Source organism: Vespula vulgaris, chromosome 9 (genome assembly GCF_905475345.1).
Source record: "Vespula vulgaris chromosome 9, iyVesVulg1.1, whole genome shotgun sequence".
Lineage (NCBI taxonomy): Eukaryota > Metazoa > Arthropoda > Insecta > Hymenoptera > Vespidae > Vespula > Vespula vulgaris.
Genome location: NC_066594.1, coordinates 7,160,922 through 7,181,098, shown reverse-complemented (window position 1 = coordinate 7,181,098; position 20,177 = coordinate 7,160,922). Strand labels below are relative to the sequence as shown.

General features: G+C 33.6%; 1 protein-coding gene across 7 annotated transcripts in view; it reads right to left on the bottom strand.

Annotated features, from left to right (window-relative positions):
• Positions 1-6,235: 6,235 nt before the first annotated feature.
• Positions 6,236-20,177, bottom strand: part of LOC127066163 (putative uncharacterized protein DDB_G0277255) — a 295,758-nt gene continuing 281,816 nt past the window's right edge. For all 7 annotated transcript variants that reach the window (XM_050999553.1, XM_050999560.1, XM_050999558.1 and 4 more), the window contains one exon: positions 6,236-13,005. The gene's annotated coding sequence lies outside the window, so the exon portion shown is untranslated. The remainder of the gene's footprint in view (positions 13,006-20,177) is intronic.

Genomic DNA, 20,177 nt, shown 5'->3' with positions numbered 1-20,177 from the left:
AATAATCGAAAGAGAAAGAAACGAATTTTATTCGAATTTTTGTCAGACCCAGAGAATTGAAATAAAAATTCAAAATAAAATTATGAACGACAATGGTACGTACATATTACGTGCAACGTAATAAATTCAATTCGATATTATTAATTGGAAAATATTCAAGAAAGAAAGTTTTCGTTTAACGACAAACCGTTAATTAAAGCACGAGGAGTAAAGGCATAATGCGTTCTATGACATCGTGATATTAATTAGCGTCAGTTAGAAGCTTCTCAACGTACAATAGAGGACGACGACGACGACGACGACGACGACGACGACGACGACGAGAACGTTTCACGTTATATCGATGTGAAATCAGGAATTCTCTTTCTCAGTTTCTTCGGTATATCGAAATAATTATATCATGAAATCACGTTACTACTACTATTGCTATTACTATTACTACTTACTTACTACTACTACTTACTACTACTCATAATCGAAACTTTAACTGAAGTTTCGTACGAATTTACAATAGGAGATAGTACGAGATAAAATAGCATATTACGTTATATTTGTTTTCAATCGACTATCTTAGAAAATATTTCAAATCATTATAAACACACGTATTATATTTATTTCATTGATGAAAGTTATATACATATATATATATAAAAAAAAATAAAAGAAAAAAATTTACGTCGAAAAACGAGATCGTAGTTTTACTTGCTTGTCTTGTAGGATTCAAAATGGCGACTTTGAGATGTGATCGGAATACCTAACTTAGATGGCCGAGTAGAGAGGGACGAGAGAAGAGAATTTCTAGGGAGACGAACAAAGTGTACGAGTATGAGAGGGGTGGAAAGATAGTGATGGTGGTGGTGGTGTTGGTTGATGGCAATGGCGATGGTTGTGGTGGTAGTAGTAGTGTTGATGGCGATGGTGGTGGCGATGCTGATGGTAAGAGTTAAAAGTGGTACGAGGATTTAGGGTAGGACGAGACGAATGTGCGGTAAGAATGGGGAAAGAGAGGAGGGAGGAGGGTGGTGGGAGTAGCAGAAGTAGAAGCAGAAGCAGTAGCAGAAATAGCAGTAGCAACGGATCGGATCGGATCGGATCGGGTCGGGTCGAGTCGGGCCTGTGAAGATGAAAAGAAAGAAGAGAGAAGAAAAATGAATGGTAGAGAATCGGAACGGAGAGGGTCCTTCGAAAGAGAAGAGGTTATAGAGGGCACAGTCTTCGTGACAAAAAGAGAGAGAGAGAGAGAGAGAGAGAGAGAGAGAGAGATGTAAGATGCAGCATCGAAACGAAAGGAAATATGGATGGTACAAGCGAAAGGAGGAAGGAGAAGATATTACTGTGGTAAAAGGATGGTGACCGGACTCGAAGTGGAAAATCTCAGGAAAAGAAATAGACGTAGAAAAGCTGACAGTCGGTGGTGATCACAAAGTGGCTGATTGAGAGGAAACGGATCTTTGGGTTGGTCACACACTTTCCACGATATAACCTAGTATATCTTTACAGGTCCGATGTTCGCTCACGTAGAAAGATGTAGCTGGTATAAAAGGAAATATATAACCCTGCTTACACGTGTCTTCGCGTTTGTAACGTGTTTATATATATATATATACATATATATATACATATATATATATGTATATATGTATATATATATAATGTGTATGTGTGTGTAAGTACATACACGTATTTTCTCTGCATAGAAGCGAAAAAGCGTGAAACGTTCTCTTTTGTTCCAAACGTGTTAGTACGATGATTTAAATTTATTTTTTTTTCTCACGACTGTATGCTCGAAAATATTTTTTTTTCTTTTTTCCTTTTTTTTTTTTTCAAAGGGTCGATGATTACTACACACTCGTTAACGAACTTTAATAGTTCTAAAGAACGCAAAGGAAACCTTTTGTTTCGTCGCCGTCTAGGCGTGAGATCGTCGAATTAGTTTTGTTTGAAGTAAAGAGACAAAGTAGCAAAGAAAAAGAAGAAGAAAAAAAAAGAAAATGAACGGGAAAAGAAAAGGATAGGTTCGATAAATTTCCTAGATTTTTTCGCAATTAAGAGAACGCAGAAAAAAGAGAAAGAAAAGGAAGGAAATACTGAGGGCGTAATGTTCACAACAATTTTTAAATTTATGTTAGAGAAAAATAAATCTTTTTCTCTTCTGTATTTTCTATGAGAAAAATATTACGTGTGTGTGTGTGTGTGTGTGTGTGTGTGTGTGTGTATATATAGTTGGCTAGCTAAAATTCCCATATAGAAAAATCCCTAGAATAATATAGAAGATACACATTTTATGTCCTCCCTGCATCTTTTCCGCGATAGAAACGAATAAATTTCGTCCTTGACTTTCTTCTCTCTCTTTCTCTCTCTTTCTCTCTCTCTCTCTCTCTCTCTCTCTCTTTTTCTTATATGATCTCATTGAATTTCATAGATCGGCTCGATATCGGCCTCGATCGCTTGGATTTGATCAATGGCATACGCTACAACTATTTTACGCCCCATATATTTTATGTGCCTAGATCAAAGATACTCCTTCCTTCAGTAAGAGAAAGTCAGAGAGAGAAAGACAGAGATAGAGAAAGAAAGAAAGAGGGAGAAACAGAACATTTCGATAAAACTTACAAACTTTCTCAATTTTCGATCGATCAATTTTTATTCGAACCTAAGATTATTTTTCAATTTCGACGAGAACGAAAGCCCATGAAAAAATTATAACCCTTCTCCCTCTCTCTCTCTCTCTTCTTCTTTGAAAAAAGAAAAAAAACACAAAGAATTTTATTTTTTCCTTTCCATATCGCGCGTGAAAAATAGAGAAAATTTTTATCGAATACGAAACCGCATCGATTCTGATAGACAGAATATTTTATTAAATCGTTCGGTCAAATATTTACGATTAGATTACCTGAAACGAGATATCAATTTTTCTAACGTTTAACGCTTGAAATTCCATCAACTAGGTAATAACTAGGTAACTCCTCATAAACGATAGAATCGTGTGGTTAGAACGCCACTTATGAATTCTCCCTGTTCATTTGATTCTCTCTTTGTTCATGGGAGCGAGAATACGTAGGTATCGTCGATTAATGACATTGCGTTTTCGAACTGAACGAAAGAGAGAGAGGGGGAGAGAGAGAGAGAGAGAGAGAGAGAGAGAGAGAGAGAGAAAGATAGATAGATAGATAGATAGGCGCTTTCGAATTGAACAACCGAGAAAGAGAGAGAGAGAGAGAGAGAGAGATAAATAGATGGAGTGTTAGAGAAAGAGAGAGTGAGTGAGTGAGAGAACCTAAATCATTTGTCGATAATCATGTACATTATAATCGTCTATTACGATTCTATCGAAATCGAATGAACGAATGAGTCACAAATTGATAATTATTAAACCTACAATTTACGATGAATCAAAAACAAAATAAATACACAAAGTAATAAAAAGAAAACAACGGAGAAATAAAAAGGAAAACATCGTCACTGCGATTTCATGTTTATTCGATCGATAGGAATAATACACGAATTAATATCCGAACGAATAATTTAATGCAATTCTTTTTTCTTTCTTTCTTTCTTTTTTTTTTTTAATACCCAACGATAGAACCAGCGTTAATGTCGAACGTAGTAGTAATACCGATTTAATCGTACGTATAAAATCAAGTATTCAACCGCGACCGTAACAATGACAGAGAAGGACAGAGAGAGAGAGAGAAAGAGAGAGAAAGTGAGAGAGAGAGAGAAGAGAAAAAGAAATATAATAAAATCCCGTTTAATACCGGTCGAACAATTAAAACGTTATTTTCAATCGGACCTTAATGATATCGGAGTGTGTGCATCTGCTGGTTCGCGATAATTTTCGAGTACCATTTTATCGGGGTAATCACGCCATTCGGAAAATGCGGGCTTTATTAAAGTAGGACGGTGGAGTAAACGAAAGATAGAAGTAGAAAGAAAACGAATTAAAAAAAAAAAAAAAAAGAAAAACAATTCAAAGGGACGTATTCAATCATCGACATTAATCGGAAAATCGTAACGTTTTAATTCGTCTGTTAATTCTACGAGATCAATTATTCTTTTTTTTTTTGTTACCATATCTCCTTTTTTTTTATTTCATTTCTTTTCCCTTTTTTTTTCTTTCTTTCTATTATTCCTCGATAATCTCTTTGACTAATTCTCCGATGGGCGAGCAAAACCTGTACAGATCTGTGTAAAAAGTTTTCATCAAATTTTCGATTAATTCAGACATATATATATAGATATGTATGTGCGTGCACGTGTTAGTCAAATTTTCTAACACTTGATCTAACATGGATATTGCAATTTAAATATTTAATATTATAAATTTTTTCTTTTATTTCTATAAAATTTTAATAAATCTGTCTAACATTATATATATTTTGCCCGTTTCGTCAGAGAATTATAAAAATATGTTTTATCATCAAATAGACTGATCTTACTATTCGAGAGGGAGAGAGAGAGAGAGAGAGAGAGAGAAGATGAACGCTCTATTCAAGATCGAATAATCGACTCTCGACGAGCAGTAATCTGTGGCGTTCCACAAGTCTGATATCCTCACAATAGGAACGTCTGCGGAATGTATTTAGATCCAGGTCGAGCGTACCAATCTGGTCGACTTAATATGTCCGTGGTATTTTGCGCTTAGATTTTGTGATAGAACTATCTTGCTTGAGAAAAACAGATAGAGATAGATAGATAGTTAGTTAGATAGATAGATAGATAGATAGATAGATACACAAATATTTATATATATATATATATATATATATATATATAAGGGAAAAGTTTTGAATTCATGTTACTAACAAAACTAAACCGAGTACATTTGAAATATGCAAAATAATAAACTTTATCAAGCCTAGCCAAAATTTCAAATGTTCGTATTTTACGTTAAACCAACTTTGCTTTTCTAGTTCTCTCTGGAAGCTTTTCTCTTTCTCTCTCTCTCTCTCTCTTTCTCTTTTTCTGTTGGATAAAGACCTTCCTCGAAAATTATTCTACCATAAATTTTATTTCCGAAGCACGCGGTGTTATCTCCGCATGGTCAAAATGAAATTAATGAAAATACGAATGTCTCTTTTTTTTTTCCTTTCTATCTTTTTTTTTTTTTCCTTTCAACGATCGATTTCCATTCGAACGAAGCTTTTCGAACGTAGGCTTGTCGTTTTAGAAAAGTGTTCTCACTTACCTTCGCTTTTATTTATTCGTAATATTTTTTTCCCTTTTTTTTCCGTTTTCCTGTTTCCGTTCTTTTTTTCATTTCATGTCAATCGACACGTATATATTTTTACCTGCAAAATCGAGTCTCGATGATACTCGTGTCTCCTTTTGGTCGGGTCGATATCGAAATAATTTCAAAGGGAACAAATAACACTCTTTCGATTTTCATGCACTGACATTCTCTCTGCAACTAAATCAAACAAAACGTAAATAATTAATATAAAAGCATGGAGAATGCAGTACAAAGTATGCAGATATTTAGATGTAAATATATGCATTTTCTAAGTGATCTTTTCTCTAATGAATTCTCATAAATGAATATTTTTGCAAACGAAAAAAAAAAAATATAGGTCGCTCCTATTCGTCCCTCGTCAATCGATCGAAAGATAATTTTTAAAATGCAATTTATATACGCTTGACAAGATGAAAGTGATAGCTTTAAGCGATCAACGAGATAATTAATATTTTCTTTCTTCGAGTATCATCATACGTCGAAATTCAAAATCGGATTAGAAAACAAATCGCTATGATCACGCAGATGTTCTATTTAAAATGATAAAATAATTTAGAAATATATTGACAAAGAAGAAAGAAAAAGTAAGAAACAAAAAAAAAAAAGAAAATTTATGCTTATGATTAATTATAGGCATAATGAGATATAGAAATAAATTACGGAAAAAAAAGAAATAATAAAAGAAGAAAATAAAAAAAAGAAACAAAAAATTGATAGAATGAGGGAATATATAGGATGGAAGAGAATAAGATTTGCAAAAGTCAACGATAAATATACAATTAAATTTCTTATCGTTCGACATTACTAAAGAAGGTAGTATAAACGCGATACGTCAAACGTTCGATGTTGGTATTTCTTCTTCCTCTTTTCCTGCTTCTTCATTTTCTTCTTCCTCTTCTTCTACTTCTTCTACTTCACACTTTATCGCACATCACTTTATCACTCGAATCTGTTTATCCTTGGTTATATGCAAGTGTTCATTAATCGGACAAGAGATACGAATTCTTTGTGAGTATGTGTATTTATAATACATTATTTCATTCTCTCTCTCTCTCTCTCTCTCTCTCTCTCTCTTTCTTTTGCGAGTTTTTACGAAGAAAGAAATAATTCATGAATAGAACGTGAGTTTTATCATTTCCTTGAAATTGTTTGTTTAATAACACGACTCTCAAACTTTATATTTAGACATAACCTTCGTCATTTTCGTATTTCATTGTTTTACAATCATTACTTTCTCCCGTTCACCCAACTTTTTATCAATTTTTTTCATTTTTCTTCCCCTCTTTGTTTTATCTTATTTATACAGCGTCGGGTGACGTCTGTAAATGCGTGAGAGACCATCTTTCATTTATCATTATCATTATCATTATCGTTACAATTATAATTATAATTATTATTACTGTTATTATTACTGTTAATATTATTATTATTATTATTCTTATTATTATTATTATTATTATCATTATCATTATCATTATAATTATTGTAATAATAATAATTATTATTATTAATTTTCTTTCATTCTTGGTATTTTCTTTTTTTTTTACGTTTTTTTTTCTTTTTTCTTTTTTTCGTTTTTCCTTTTTCCTTCCTTCCTTTTTTCTTATCGTTTAAACGCAGAAAAAGTCTTTATCCTAAAAATTACGTACTTATCTCGGAATACGATTTCTTTGGTTTCGCTTGCAGTGTAGTTTTCCTTTGAATGTTGTTAATGTGCGTGTGCGCGTGAGTGTGCGTGTCCGTATATGTGTTTCTTCATTTGATAAATACAAACACAACTATACAATTTCTGAATAAATAACTCACATAAACGTTCTTTCTTTTACATAGGCCAGGTACGAGGAGGAACGATACGCGGTGTCTACGATATTCCAGGACAAATTAAAAAAAACAAAAATGTCGATTTTTGTTTCTTTTCTTTCCCTTTTTTTTAAATTTTTTTTTTTCAATGATGAATCGACATACACACACACGCGCACGCGCGCACATACATACTCACACATAGCCCGTTCGTTTATACGAGATTTTTACGACTAAAAGAAGGAAAGAAAGAAAGAAACGAACAAACAAGAGAGTAAGTAATACGAATGAACGTTTATATCTGAAAAATATTTTCGAATTGTAGGAAATTGATTTCTCGCTAGATGATTAACACACACATACGCTCGTATTGACTGGTTGCAACCGCAGAAAGGGAATTATTTTCTGCCCTAAAGGAATTATCAAACACATTGAATCACGATTTGAAAATTCAATATATACATATACATATACATATACATATATATATATATATCTCACACAAAACGTTCTTGTAAATTCATACATTTTATATACAATAGTTATCGTTTCAATTAAGTTACATATATCGTCCCTTTTTTCTTTATTTTATTCTTTCTTTCTTTCTTTTACTCGTTCGAGAATTATATAATTTGTCTCACGAGCGCGTAAAAAAGAGAGAGAGAAAGAGAGAGAGAGAAAGAGATAGAAAGAGAGAGAGAGAAAGAGATAGAAAGAGAGAGAGAGAGAGAGAGAGAGAGAGAGAGAGAGAGAGAGAAAGAATATACGTAGTTTATACACGTTAATATTTATTACAAAGATAATACGAAGACTACGTTGATATACTCGTTGTCGGAGTGAATATTATTTTCTTTTTTCCTCTCTCTCTCTCTTTCTCTTTCCATTTTTTTTTAAAGTCATTTTTTTCTCCCATCTTCTGCTTTTTTCTTTTTTCTCCTCTATTTTCTTTTCCTTTCTTTTTTCTATCTTTTTCTTTTTTTACCTTCTTCTTTGCCTAGACACTTGTTCCATTATTTCGTTGTACTTGTTCTTAACTTTCTTTCTTCCTTTCTTTCTTTCTTTTTTTCTTTCCCCTCTCTCTCCCTCTCTTTTCCTTTTTCTTTCCTTCTTTCTTTCTTTTTTACGAAGACACGAAGAGCAACGATAATTACCTGCATTCTTTCGCTTTTCTATCGCCAAACGGAAAAGGAAAGAATCACGAAGAGGAAGAAAGAGAGAAAGAGAAAGAAAAAAGAGAAAGAGGGAGATAGAAAGAGATGGAGAGAGAAACACACACACAGAGAGAGAGAGAGAGAGAGAGAGAGAGAGAAAGATAGAGAGTAGTCAGTTCTATAAATGAAAAATTTTTCCAATTACTAGCAAGGGGGAATCGCAGGAGCTTGTTTCTACGTTAAATTATCGACATTCGAGAAGGGAAAAAAGCTCTCTTGCTTTTCTTTACCTTCTCTTTTTTCTCTTCTCTTCTTTACTCTCAAGTAAAAAGGAATGTGACTGCTATCCTTGAGAAAGAAAAAGAGAAAGAGAAAGAGAAAGAGAGAGAAAGAGAGAAAGAGAGAAATTCGATAGAATCTTCCGGGAAACCTCGAAGAAGAATCTTTAAGATCGTGTTCGACATTAGAAATCAATTAATTTTCAATAGATTGCTTTCAGATATATTTCTTTTTTCTTTTTTGTTCAGAGAAAATATTTCCATCGTTAAATAATTGTCGATATATTATTACGTTTTGAAATAATTTGTCAAAGAGAAAAGAAAAAAATCGATACCAACGAGATTTCGTTTTTGAACGATATCACGATCGCAACGATATTAGAAACGAGTTTGAAAATCATCGGAGAATGATCTATCGATCATCGACGAAGTAATCGAAAAATTATTTCTGATAGATCGATTGCTTTTAGATATTTTTCTTTGTTGTTTCATTCGTAACAATTATTTCTATCGTTAATAATTATTAACGCGTCGTTGCGTATAAAACGATCTTCAAAAGAAACGATAACTTTAAATTAGATTTTGTTCTCGATAATATTAGAATTATTAAAAAAGAAGAATATATATGTATATATTAAAGAAGAAGAAAACGAGATCGACACAAGGGATGCAAGATAAGGAACAATTAAGTACGATTGCTAGGTTGTACAGATAATATATGGTAGTTAGTAGGGATAGTTGATAAGGATGACGTAAGGAGGGTGGGGGTTAAGAGACAATGCCGATAAGGAGGATCAAGCGTTTCCGAATAGGATTCTCTCGGTCGTAAAGGGAACACACGATCGATGACCCTTGACCAATCGATGTTCTCGAATATAATTCGAATTGAATAGTTTAACGCATAGGATGAGAGATCGAATGAGATAAGATAACGATATCTCCAAGTAACGACAATTAATAACGATCGATCATCGTCAAATTATTTCAAACGTATGATCGATCGATCGCGATTGAAAGTTTAATTTGCGAATAAAAGAGAGAAAGAAAAGGAGAAAAGAAAATCGATGAACAAAAATGCTGAAAATGAAAACGAAAAAAAAAAAGAAATTCCTTCTCTCCCAAAAGGAGAAAAAAAATCGCGAAAGCGATCTATCGAAAATATATAATACATGTACATACATACGTACGTATATACATATATACATGATGTGTGTATTGCATATGAATTTTGATAGTAAACGTCGAATATGACAGGAACGATTAAAATACCTTTTTTCTTGATAATACATATGTACATACGTCAATCGACTACTAGTTCGTGGAACACGTTCGCGTTAAATTAATTATCAAGCTCTATGTGAAACCGCGGAAAGAGATATGAAATTGAAGTGGGGTGAGTTGGGAGTTATATAGATAGGTAGATAGAGAGTAAGAATGGGGATACAAAATTCGATCGTATTGAATTATTCGAGGATCTAGAAATGTTTTGACGAGAAATTTCTTCCGTAAGTAGTGAGTTAGTAAGTAAGTAAGTAAGTAAGTAAGTAAGTAAGTAGTACAGACGAAACGTTGGATCCTATTATTGGTGTTTTATCGATTTTCGCTCGTTTCGTTTCGTTTCCTTTCATTTTCCTCGTACCTGGATCAATCGTACTTGCTACACACACACACACACACACACATATATATATATATATATATATATATCTTTTTCGTACATATCTTTTTACACAGGAAATATCCTTTGGGAAATATAATCAAAAATGGAATTATTCGTTCTCGGCTTTCGCGATCGATCGATTACTACATATATCTATATCTATCTATCTACCGCCTTTCGTCGAGTTCACTTAAATATATATATATAATATGTGTATATCTTATTGTTATTATATTAATATTTTTAATAGGATAACGAGGAACGCCATATGTACATATAAAAATATATAACATTTTATCGCGATCGATATCGTGTGTCGTAGGAGTGTTATTTTTGTCTGTTTGTTTCCTTTCTTTTTTCCTTTTTTCTTTTACTTTTTTTTCTTTTCATTCTTTGTTTGTTTGTTCTGTCCGTTTGTTCGTTCGTCAATCTGTACGTGCAAGTACTTACACCTGTGCAATCTCGAATTTATTTAACTTATATAATGTGTAAGTATATGTATCATTATTTATACGGATAAAACATTTCTGTTTTTTTTTTCTTTTTTTTTTGTCTTTTTTCTTTTTTTTTTGTTTTTCTCTTAACACGCATAACGTCCTCGACGATTCTTGATACGTTTTCTCACAAATTTCTCACATGTTCACTTCATTATCCTCCACTACATTTCTTCTTCTTTTCCTTCTTACTCTTCTTCTTTGTCCTATTTATTTTTATTTTCTTTTATTTCGTCTTTTCTTTTTCTCCCATTTTCTTCCTCTTCATCTTTTTCTTCTTCTTGCATGCTTACTTTCTTGCTTGCTTGCTTGCTTGGTTGCTTGTCCGTTATTCGATATTATACGAAAAGATAGATATTCGATTTACGGCAAACGAGAAAAAAAGAAAAAAAGGGAAAGAAGAAAAGAAGAAAATACAGTAAAGATTTTCATTGAAAAAAGAGATAGATAGATAGATAGATAGATAGATAGATATACATATATATATATATATATATATATATATATATATATATATATATATAGAGAGAGAGAAAGAGAGAGAGATAAAGAGATAGAGAGATAGAAATATAATAGTATAGAAAATTCAACGACGTAGAAAATCGTAAGAGTTTCGATTCGATAGGGAGTTGCAGCTGATACTATAGTAATACACTATACTAGTATATAACTATAGTAATAACGATAATAATAATAATAATAATAATAATAATAATAATAATAATAGAGTTCATCGAAATATTCAAGTAGAACATGGTTTGTGAGGGATGCCATTTTTCAATATGTATCTCGGATATATTTGATGGTTGTGGTACGGTTTGAATAACTGATTTTCCGATCCTTGACAAGGAATAAAAATGCAACGGAAACCAGGAAGAAAGGTTAAATCTATTTCTGGTACATTCGAATTGGGTTGCGTCTGAATCTTTTTTCTTCTATCACATTATTATCTTTGTTTCATCTTGATGTCTTTTCTTTTCTTTCTTTCTTTCTTTCTCTCTCTTTCTCTCTCTCTCTCTCTCTCTGTTTCCTCATTGATTTTATTTAACGTCATCGTAACATAATAAAAATGTTTCTACGAAACTCCACTGTAATTTTTCTCTCTTTCTTATTTCATATATAACCGATCGAGATTGATTAATCTTTTTCTTTTTCTCATTCTATCTTACAAACACTTGTTTTCTTTCTTACCTTATTTCTTTCTCTTTCTCTCTGTAACTCTATCTCTTTTTTTTCTTTGAATTTTATTTAACATACAGTCGTAACGATGAGAAGGTATCTATGAATGACATAAATACGATTACTATGACACTCGCTTGTTAAAAATTTGTCATTCAACTTCGACGGCTTCGGAATTAAATTCGACAAAGTTTCTTTTCTTTCTTTCATTTCTGTTTTTTTTTTTTTTTATTCATTTTCTTCTTTTCTTTTGAAAAACGTCTGATTAATCGTTTGGTTCACTCCGAAAAGGAGATGCGGGAGTTCGAGGAAATTAACGAATAATAAGAACGAGAGGAGAAAGAGAGAGAAGATATATTCAATGACGAGAGAGACAAAAAACAATAATTCTCCCTTCTCTCTCTCTCTCTCTCTCTCTCTCTCTCTCTCTCTCTCCCTCTTTATATATATAATTGCTATTTTTCTTTACGTCTTTTCTTTTTTTTTTAGTAACGCGCAAATCTTCAATACGCCGAGTTTTCCGTGTTTTCATTTTTATTTTTTCGTAATTTCTTTTTCATTTTTTATTTCTATCCTCCCCTCCCCCCCTCTCTCTCTATTCCACTATGTTACCGTCCATCTCACTTTATCCTTCATAGTCTCGGTGGTCTCGAGATGCCCGTAGAAGAAAATGTCTCTTTTATCCGGCCGAGAAGAGACCATCCACGTGCACATTTCCGTTCGATCTCCTTTTTCCGCAGGACGATTCAATCCTGGCAGGCGACACCCGTCTTGATCCTTGATCCCAATCGAATCGAACGATGATCGTGATACTGGCACGTAAGCTCGCTGTTGCCTTTCTCTCTTTCTCTTTCTCTCTCACACACACTCTTTCTCTCTCTCTCTCTCTTTCTCATGCTACGTACATATGTACGTGTATTTCCGTATGTGAATTTATCTGTTATACGTGTATGTATCTGTGTCTACATACATACACATATACACATACACACATACACACACGTGTGCGTGTGTATATATATGTAAGTGTATATCTGCACTTATGTGTCCTATGTGCACATATGCGTCCATGTGTCTATGTCTCTATATGTATTGTATACGTGAGTGTATCGTCTCGTTTCTGAGAGACCGCATTGCGATGTCCCGCCCCCAAAGAAAATTGAATCGAGATAGTCGCGCCGTGGATGCACCCCGACATTGTTGAAACAACCTGCAACAAACGAAATTCACACGTTAGGGGAAAATACGTATTCGTTTCCGCGTACGCGACACGCAACGACCGCCATTCCAAGATTTTACTTCATTCGCTTTGTTTGTTGGTTGGTGTTATATACAAAAAATAAAAAAGAAAAGAAAACAGACATTATGCGTAGCAATACTCGAACAAATTTCTTTCGATCCTATTTCTGTTTCTTGTTTTTCTTGTTTCCTTTTTGCAAAAGTTAATCGTTGAAATTTTGGAGATATCAAATACCATAATGGAGAATAGACAAGACGACGGGTTCCGTGAAAAAAAGCAAAACATCGAAACGTGTTCGTATTAATATAATTTTCGTACTACCTTACGATGCTGGAGGACGGTCGCAAAAAATAAAAAAAATAAAAAAGAAAGCAAAAGTAAAAAGAAAGAAACGAAACAAAACGAAAGAAAAAAAAAAAAGAAAAGGAGAAAGATATAATTTCCGCGGACAAACGCGATCTCTCGGCGGAAATAGCTATTCGTGCGGCGAGAGTAAAAGGGTGAATCGCGAGGGGTTGGAATCGAGGGGTTGGACGGAGTCAAGGAAGGGATGGTGAGGAGGTGGTGCGAATGGGAGGTTGGTTCAGAGAGACCAACCACCGGTCCGATATAATAGATATTTAAATTGTGCGGTTTGCAAAATGCAACGATCTCTGCGTTGCGGACGGTGGCCGGTGTCATCGAGTATCGATATTATTTCATCCTGTCGATGTTGCGTATATAACGAAAATAAAAAATCCTACTAAACCCTCCCTTCCCTCCCTTACTCCCCTTCTCACCGTTCCAACACACCTCCATTACGTTTTGCTGGCCGACAGCGCCAAAAATTTTTTTTTTTCGTTTTACCATCGTCATTAACCAGTCGTTAATAAATTTTTTTTTACGGACCTCCATTCCATTTGTTTTTATTAAGTTCAAGAAAAATCTATTAAATCTGAGTGAAATCTAAGTTGCATACAAATTTTGACTTTCGCGAGGAATAAAATTTATAATTTTTTGTTAACCAGTATGATGGGTACTTATTGTAATTATAATTTATGCTTGTAAAGAAAGAAAAAATGAAATATATTAAATATCTCGAATTCGATGGGAATGAATGATTTTCTATCGATAAAATAAAATACCGATAGATACATACTATATATTATTATATATAAATATAAATATAAATATAACGAGTGACGAAACTAATTACCATTATTATCAATATAATCATTATTATTACAATTATTATTAACATCCCTTTTCTTTATTACTTCAAAAAAAAAAAAAGAAAAGAAAGATCCAAAAACTGTTTTGCAATTAATAAAGATCGACAAAATAGACCGAACGGAAAAAAAAGAAAGATGAAAACAAGAACGAACAAAATGAGAAGAAAAAAAAAACAAAATACAAAATAAAAATTGTATATCTATACGGTACGGATGGATGATCGTTATCGGAATGTTCGTAACGATCGGGAAGGGAGAATCGCCCTGAAAAAGGCAGACGTGCCGAAAGCATTAAAAAGTTTGATCCTGTGATCAATCGGATGATATCCACACGCTTCCGACAAAAATCGTTTCGTTCGTGCTTTTGCTCTGTGAAGAACGTTCTAGCCGGCACATTGTCACAAAAATCGTAACGCCGTCGTTATCGCGACGCATCGTGGGCTGTAAAATCGCACACTGCGATATTGTGGTGGCAAGAGACGAGGGTAGGAGAGGGATAAAAAAAAGAGCGAGTGTACGAGAACTAGAGAGAGAGGGAGAGAGAGAGAGAGAGAGAGAGAGATCGAAAATCGCGTTATCTTGGTCACCGGACTGAATAACGAAGATAAAACGTTGGTGTGCTTGCGCACTGCGACGAGTAGGCGACTCGATTGCCTCGTACCTACCCCTCGTCTTTTTTTTCCTCTTCTATTTTTTTATTTCTCTCTCTTTCTCTCTCTCTCTCTTTCTCTCTCTCTCTCTCTCTTTTTCCTTCCTCTTTTTTCTATTTTTTTTTTATTCCATAGAGAGAAACAACGAGGGGAGCTAGGTTGACCGGCAGGGGATGAAACTATTCGAAATTTGCGAACGTCAGTGACTCCGATGAAACATCTGTTAAAAAGGGAAAAAAAAAAGCAAGAAAGAGAAAAAAAAGAGGAGCGAAAAAACGACGATGAAAATTTTTTTACCTGGTAATAACTGTATAAAAAGGGATATAAAAGGTGCTAACGAAAAAAGGATAACCGGCTGGAGTTAAATGTATAGCAACGAATTGTCGGTAATGTTCGCTCAGAGGCGTTACACCTTACAAATATCGTATTAATTGAATATTTTTCGTGGTTACTTTAAAAGGAAGAAAGAAAAAAATTGAAGAGAAAAAAAAGGGAAAAGTCGAGTGAAAGAGAACGACAACGAAAAAAAGATAAATAAGCAAGGAATAAGAAAATAAATGGAGAAAAGGAGATTGCATTATTTTTCTCCTTTTCTTTCTTTCTTTCTTTCTTTTTTTTTCTACAATTTTTCTAACGCATCCATTTTCACGAAGTTCACATATAGTTCACAGAGAGATGAACGCATTTAGAGTTTGCACGCTATTTCATTGAAACAAATATAGAAGTCGAGTTTTTTGTCGCAATGGTAAAACACATACACAAACACGTACATACACTCACAACCACTCGTATCCACAAATATTCCAACATTTCATTTCAATGTGCGTTTTTCTAACGACAGGAGCACTCCCAAACATTCTTTCAAAGTTTCCTACTATCGTTAGACAAACAATAGAGAGGTCAAACATACCGACGAATGTGTCGCGGTCAAAGTAAAAACGGCACATTTTATTTCGGTTAAAAGAGCATTAACGCTATACCATATTATACCATACTATACCATACCATACTACGCTATGCTATACAAAGTTCCATTCTGGAATTCGTCCGTGAAAATTGCGTAAAGAGTTATTTGTTTAATAGCTCGAAAGTATTTTTCTCTTTCAACGCGTAGGTAGTAAGTGTATTATTCGTAAACACACGCGCACGCACATATACATATATCCGTGTTCCATATAGACGCGTATGTACATATTTATGTATATCTATCAAAGAAATTAGCGAGATATTTGTGAATGAATAAATATATATATTTTTTTCTTCTTTTTTTTATATATATATAAAAGCAAATAATTAATAAAAAATTCTATTACGTAAATTAAAACCTAAAAGATAAAAATTTATCTTCATCTGTATCGGCTATAATTAATATATATATATATATTAAAATTTAATAACGCATATATGTATTAAAATTTAATGAAAAAAAAAATGAATTTTTTCTTTCAAACATATATTTCTTGTTTTAAATCGGATTAATTCGTCGCCTCGAATCGACGTCTTCGAATTGTTAAAAAACTAACTTCAAAATGTAACAAAGAATTCTTCGCTTTTTTTTTTCTTTTTTATATATCGATATAATTCATAAATTCGGAAAGTCGGACGAGATACGTCAAGATCGAAATAGTGATAGGTAATAAGTACGTGTTACTGAACTTCTTCTCTTCTCATTCATACTTTTCTCTTTATTTTTCTTTCTTTCTGTTTTCTTTGTTTTCGCAGCTCCTATTAAATCACGTAGAATTTCAGAAAAACGCGTACGTCGTCGCGTTTTCTGCGTCGGATTCCATCAAACGACTCGGCCACGTTGCGGAATTAATGAATCCGTTGAATGCGCGCTTCCGTTTTATCGATTTTCTATTTGCGGCGGGGTTATTTGGATAGAGTCCAAACGTGGAAGACCAAAAAAAAAAAAAAGAAAGAAATATGAAAAAAGAAGAAAAGAAAAAAGAGAGAGAGAGAGAGAGAGAGAGAAGAATTCGGTCATTGTGCGAATGCGCCGATGGCACGTATTTATTTACTAATTCTCTTTCTGCTTGTTGCGTTCGCCTTTTTCTCCTTCGTCCACATTTTTTTCTATTTTCCTATTTTCCCATCGAAACAAAAAAACATCCTTACATTTGTCTTTTTCTTTCATTTCTTATTTCCCTTGAAAATAATTATTATTCGCGCGAGTTAGATTTTGTTTGATCGTATCGAACAAAAAGGAATGAAAAAAGGATATATCGTGCGATTTAATCGTGTAAATAAAATATGCAGAGTCGCCGCGTAGAAAATATTATTTTTCCTCGTTGTTTGCTATATTCAATTTCTTCGAACGTACGAACGACGTGTGTGAGTTCTCTTTCATCTCTCATATATATATATATATATATATATATATATATATATATATATATATATATATAAAAAGAAAGTATAAAAAGAAATAAATAATAATGAATAATAATGATACAAGTTTGAAAATTGATAAAGGAAAAGGAAAAAAAAAGAAGAGAAATGAAAGAACTTCGACGAGAGGAAGGAGGAATTAATGGAAAATCGTTCATGTTGTGATTTCGATTTACCATAAGAGACTAGTGCAAAAGAGAGAAAGAGAGAAAGAGAAATAGAGAGAAAGAGACACACACAGACACACACACACATACATACATATATATATATATATATATATATATATATATATAGAGAGAGAGAGAGAGAGAGAGAGAGATCGGCAAGGCTCGATGAGATTCTTTCCGTTTTCCCTTCAGTAAAATTTCATTTACGTGATAATTTATGCGAGAACGTGTGAGAGAGAGAGATCCGGAAATACGTTCACGTTCCATTCGATCTCGTATCTTTTCATCATATCAAGCTTCGGCTCGTTGAAGAACCAGAAGGTGAAAGAGAGAAAAAGAAAAGGAGAAAGAGAAAAGAAGGGAATAATGAACGAAGATCGATCCAAACAAATGGCGTAAAGTAATGCGGTTAATAAAATGTTCCCTTTTTATTTGACCTCCGTACTCGCAATTCATTCACGAGAGAGATAGAGATAGAGAAAGAGAGAGAGAGAGAGAAAGAGAGAGAGAGAGCTCTCGTATTGGTTACAAGATTTAAATTGCCTGAATAATGAACGGACTTCGAAGTTATTACATATATGCATTATGTTCATTCGCGTTTGGTGAATTACTCTCTTTTACAAATTCCATGGGTTTCGTTCGATCGTAAAACAAAGAGAAAGAGAGAGAGAGAGAGAGAGAGAGAGAGAGAGAGAGAGAGAGAGAGAGAGAGAGAAGGAGAAAAGAAAAAAAAAGGAATAAAAAAAAAGTTGACATTTCTCGTTAGTCGAGAATAAATAAAACGAGTCTGATATTTATTCGACCAACATTTGTTCTATTTTGTTTGACAATGAATATCGAAAAAGACGAGCGATATAATATTATTAGATATATATATATATATTTCACGTGAAATATTTCCAATTTTCATCATTATCTGCCCATATTATATTCCTTTGAATACACGAAACGTTTGGCTTGATGGAATCGCAAAGAGGTCAATCGGAGGGGTACGTAAAATACTGATAAAAAAATGAAAAGTAAAATAAAAAAGACATAAGAGCAAGAAATAAAAATAAAAAAGAAAGAATAGAAAGGAAAAGAAGAGAAAAGAAAGAGAAAGAAATAGCAACGATCGATTGAAAATTTTCCGATACGTAGATGAACCCTCCCTTCTCTCACCATCCATCGCACCACATTTTTTCGTCTTTTCGTCGCTTCGCTCGTACGAACTCGTAACACTTTTTACAAGATAACTTTTCAATGCTTCTACTTTACGATACTGTTATTACATTTAAAACTGAAGCCAACGTTCCTTGATAAAACCTTTCATTTCTTTTATCAAACATTTATCAGATAACAATGTACGTATTGTATGCATGTATGTACGTGTCTTTTTTTCTTTTTTATGAACGCGAAATCCTATTTTAAACCTTTAGAGCTTTTGCGAAATTGTCTTTGATAAAAATATATATATATATATACGTCGTTATATGTTGATCGTAAGAAAACGTTATCTCGAACACTACGACTACTACTTTACCATTCAAGAATACTTTGTATCAATAGCGAACGATCCTGGTGAAAGTGATAGTGTTGGTAGTAGATAATGATGGCGGTGATGGTGTTGATGATGATAGTAGTGGTGGTGATGTTCCTACGAAAGGGATAAGAACTTGATCGGATAAAATGAGACTAGGAGTTACGAAATAGCTTTTGGGAATTTAAACGAGAGCTTTTCTTTGTGTACACACTTTCCTACGAGGGATAATGGGTCCTTTGCTGCGTGTTAATTGGCGGATCTCTACCCTTCTTTCTCTCCCTTTCTCTATCTATCTATCGATTTATCTATCTGTCTATCTATTTTTCCCATTCCTCTTTCTATCACGATCCTAACGAATCAGTCCGTAACGAGCTATCTTTTTTTCCACCGACCTATTTTTTTCTCCCTCTTTCTCTCTCTCTCTCTCTCTTTCTTTCTCTTTTCCGTTTTTGTTTGTCACCGTGTCGTTCGATGAAGCATCAAAGAAAGAAAGAAAGAAATAAAGAAAAAAGAAGACGAAGACGAAGAAAAAAGCGAGACTCCCTAAGGAGAAAAATTGATAAATTTGCAGGAGACACGACGGCTTGTACGGGGCTGCTTCTTGAGAGATAAGCCAAAGGCTGTCGGGTAATTGGATTAAGTCGATGAATCACGAGACAGAGTTAAGCTGTTTACGTTAACCAAGGCTGCTGCTACTGCTGTTGCTGCTGCTGCTGCTGCTGCAGATGATGGTGGTGGTGGTGGTGGTTGTGATAGTGATGGTGGTGATGGTGGTGATGATGGTGATGGTAGTGATAGTGTCGCTGTCGGCCATTACTTCAACGTATTCTCCTTCTTTTTCTTCTTCTTCTTCTTCTTCTTTTTTTCCCTTTTTCTTCGTCTTTTCATTGGCAGGCGTATCTAATAACCACGATTAGAATCTAATCCGATTGTATAATCAAAGTAATCTTACGTAATTCTCAATAAATACCATAAACGTGAGCTATCGTTTTTTCTGTTCTTCTTTTTGTTGTTCTTCTCATTTCTTTTTGCTATTCTATTCTTTTTTATTATCTCTCTTTCTCTCTCTCAGATTTTTCTACCTTTATAGCTTATTTTCTACTAATTGAGAGCTTTCTCATTGTGTACTCCTATTACAAACTACATTTCTCTATTTCTATCTCTATCTTTGGCTCTCTTTCTCTCTGATAAAAAGAAA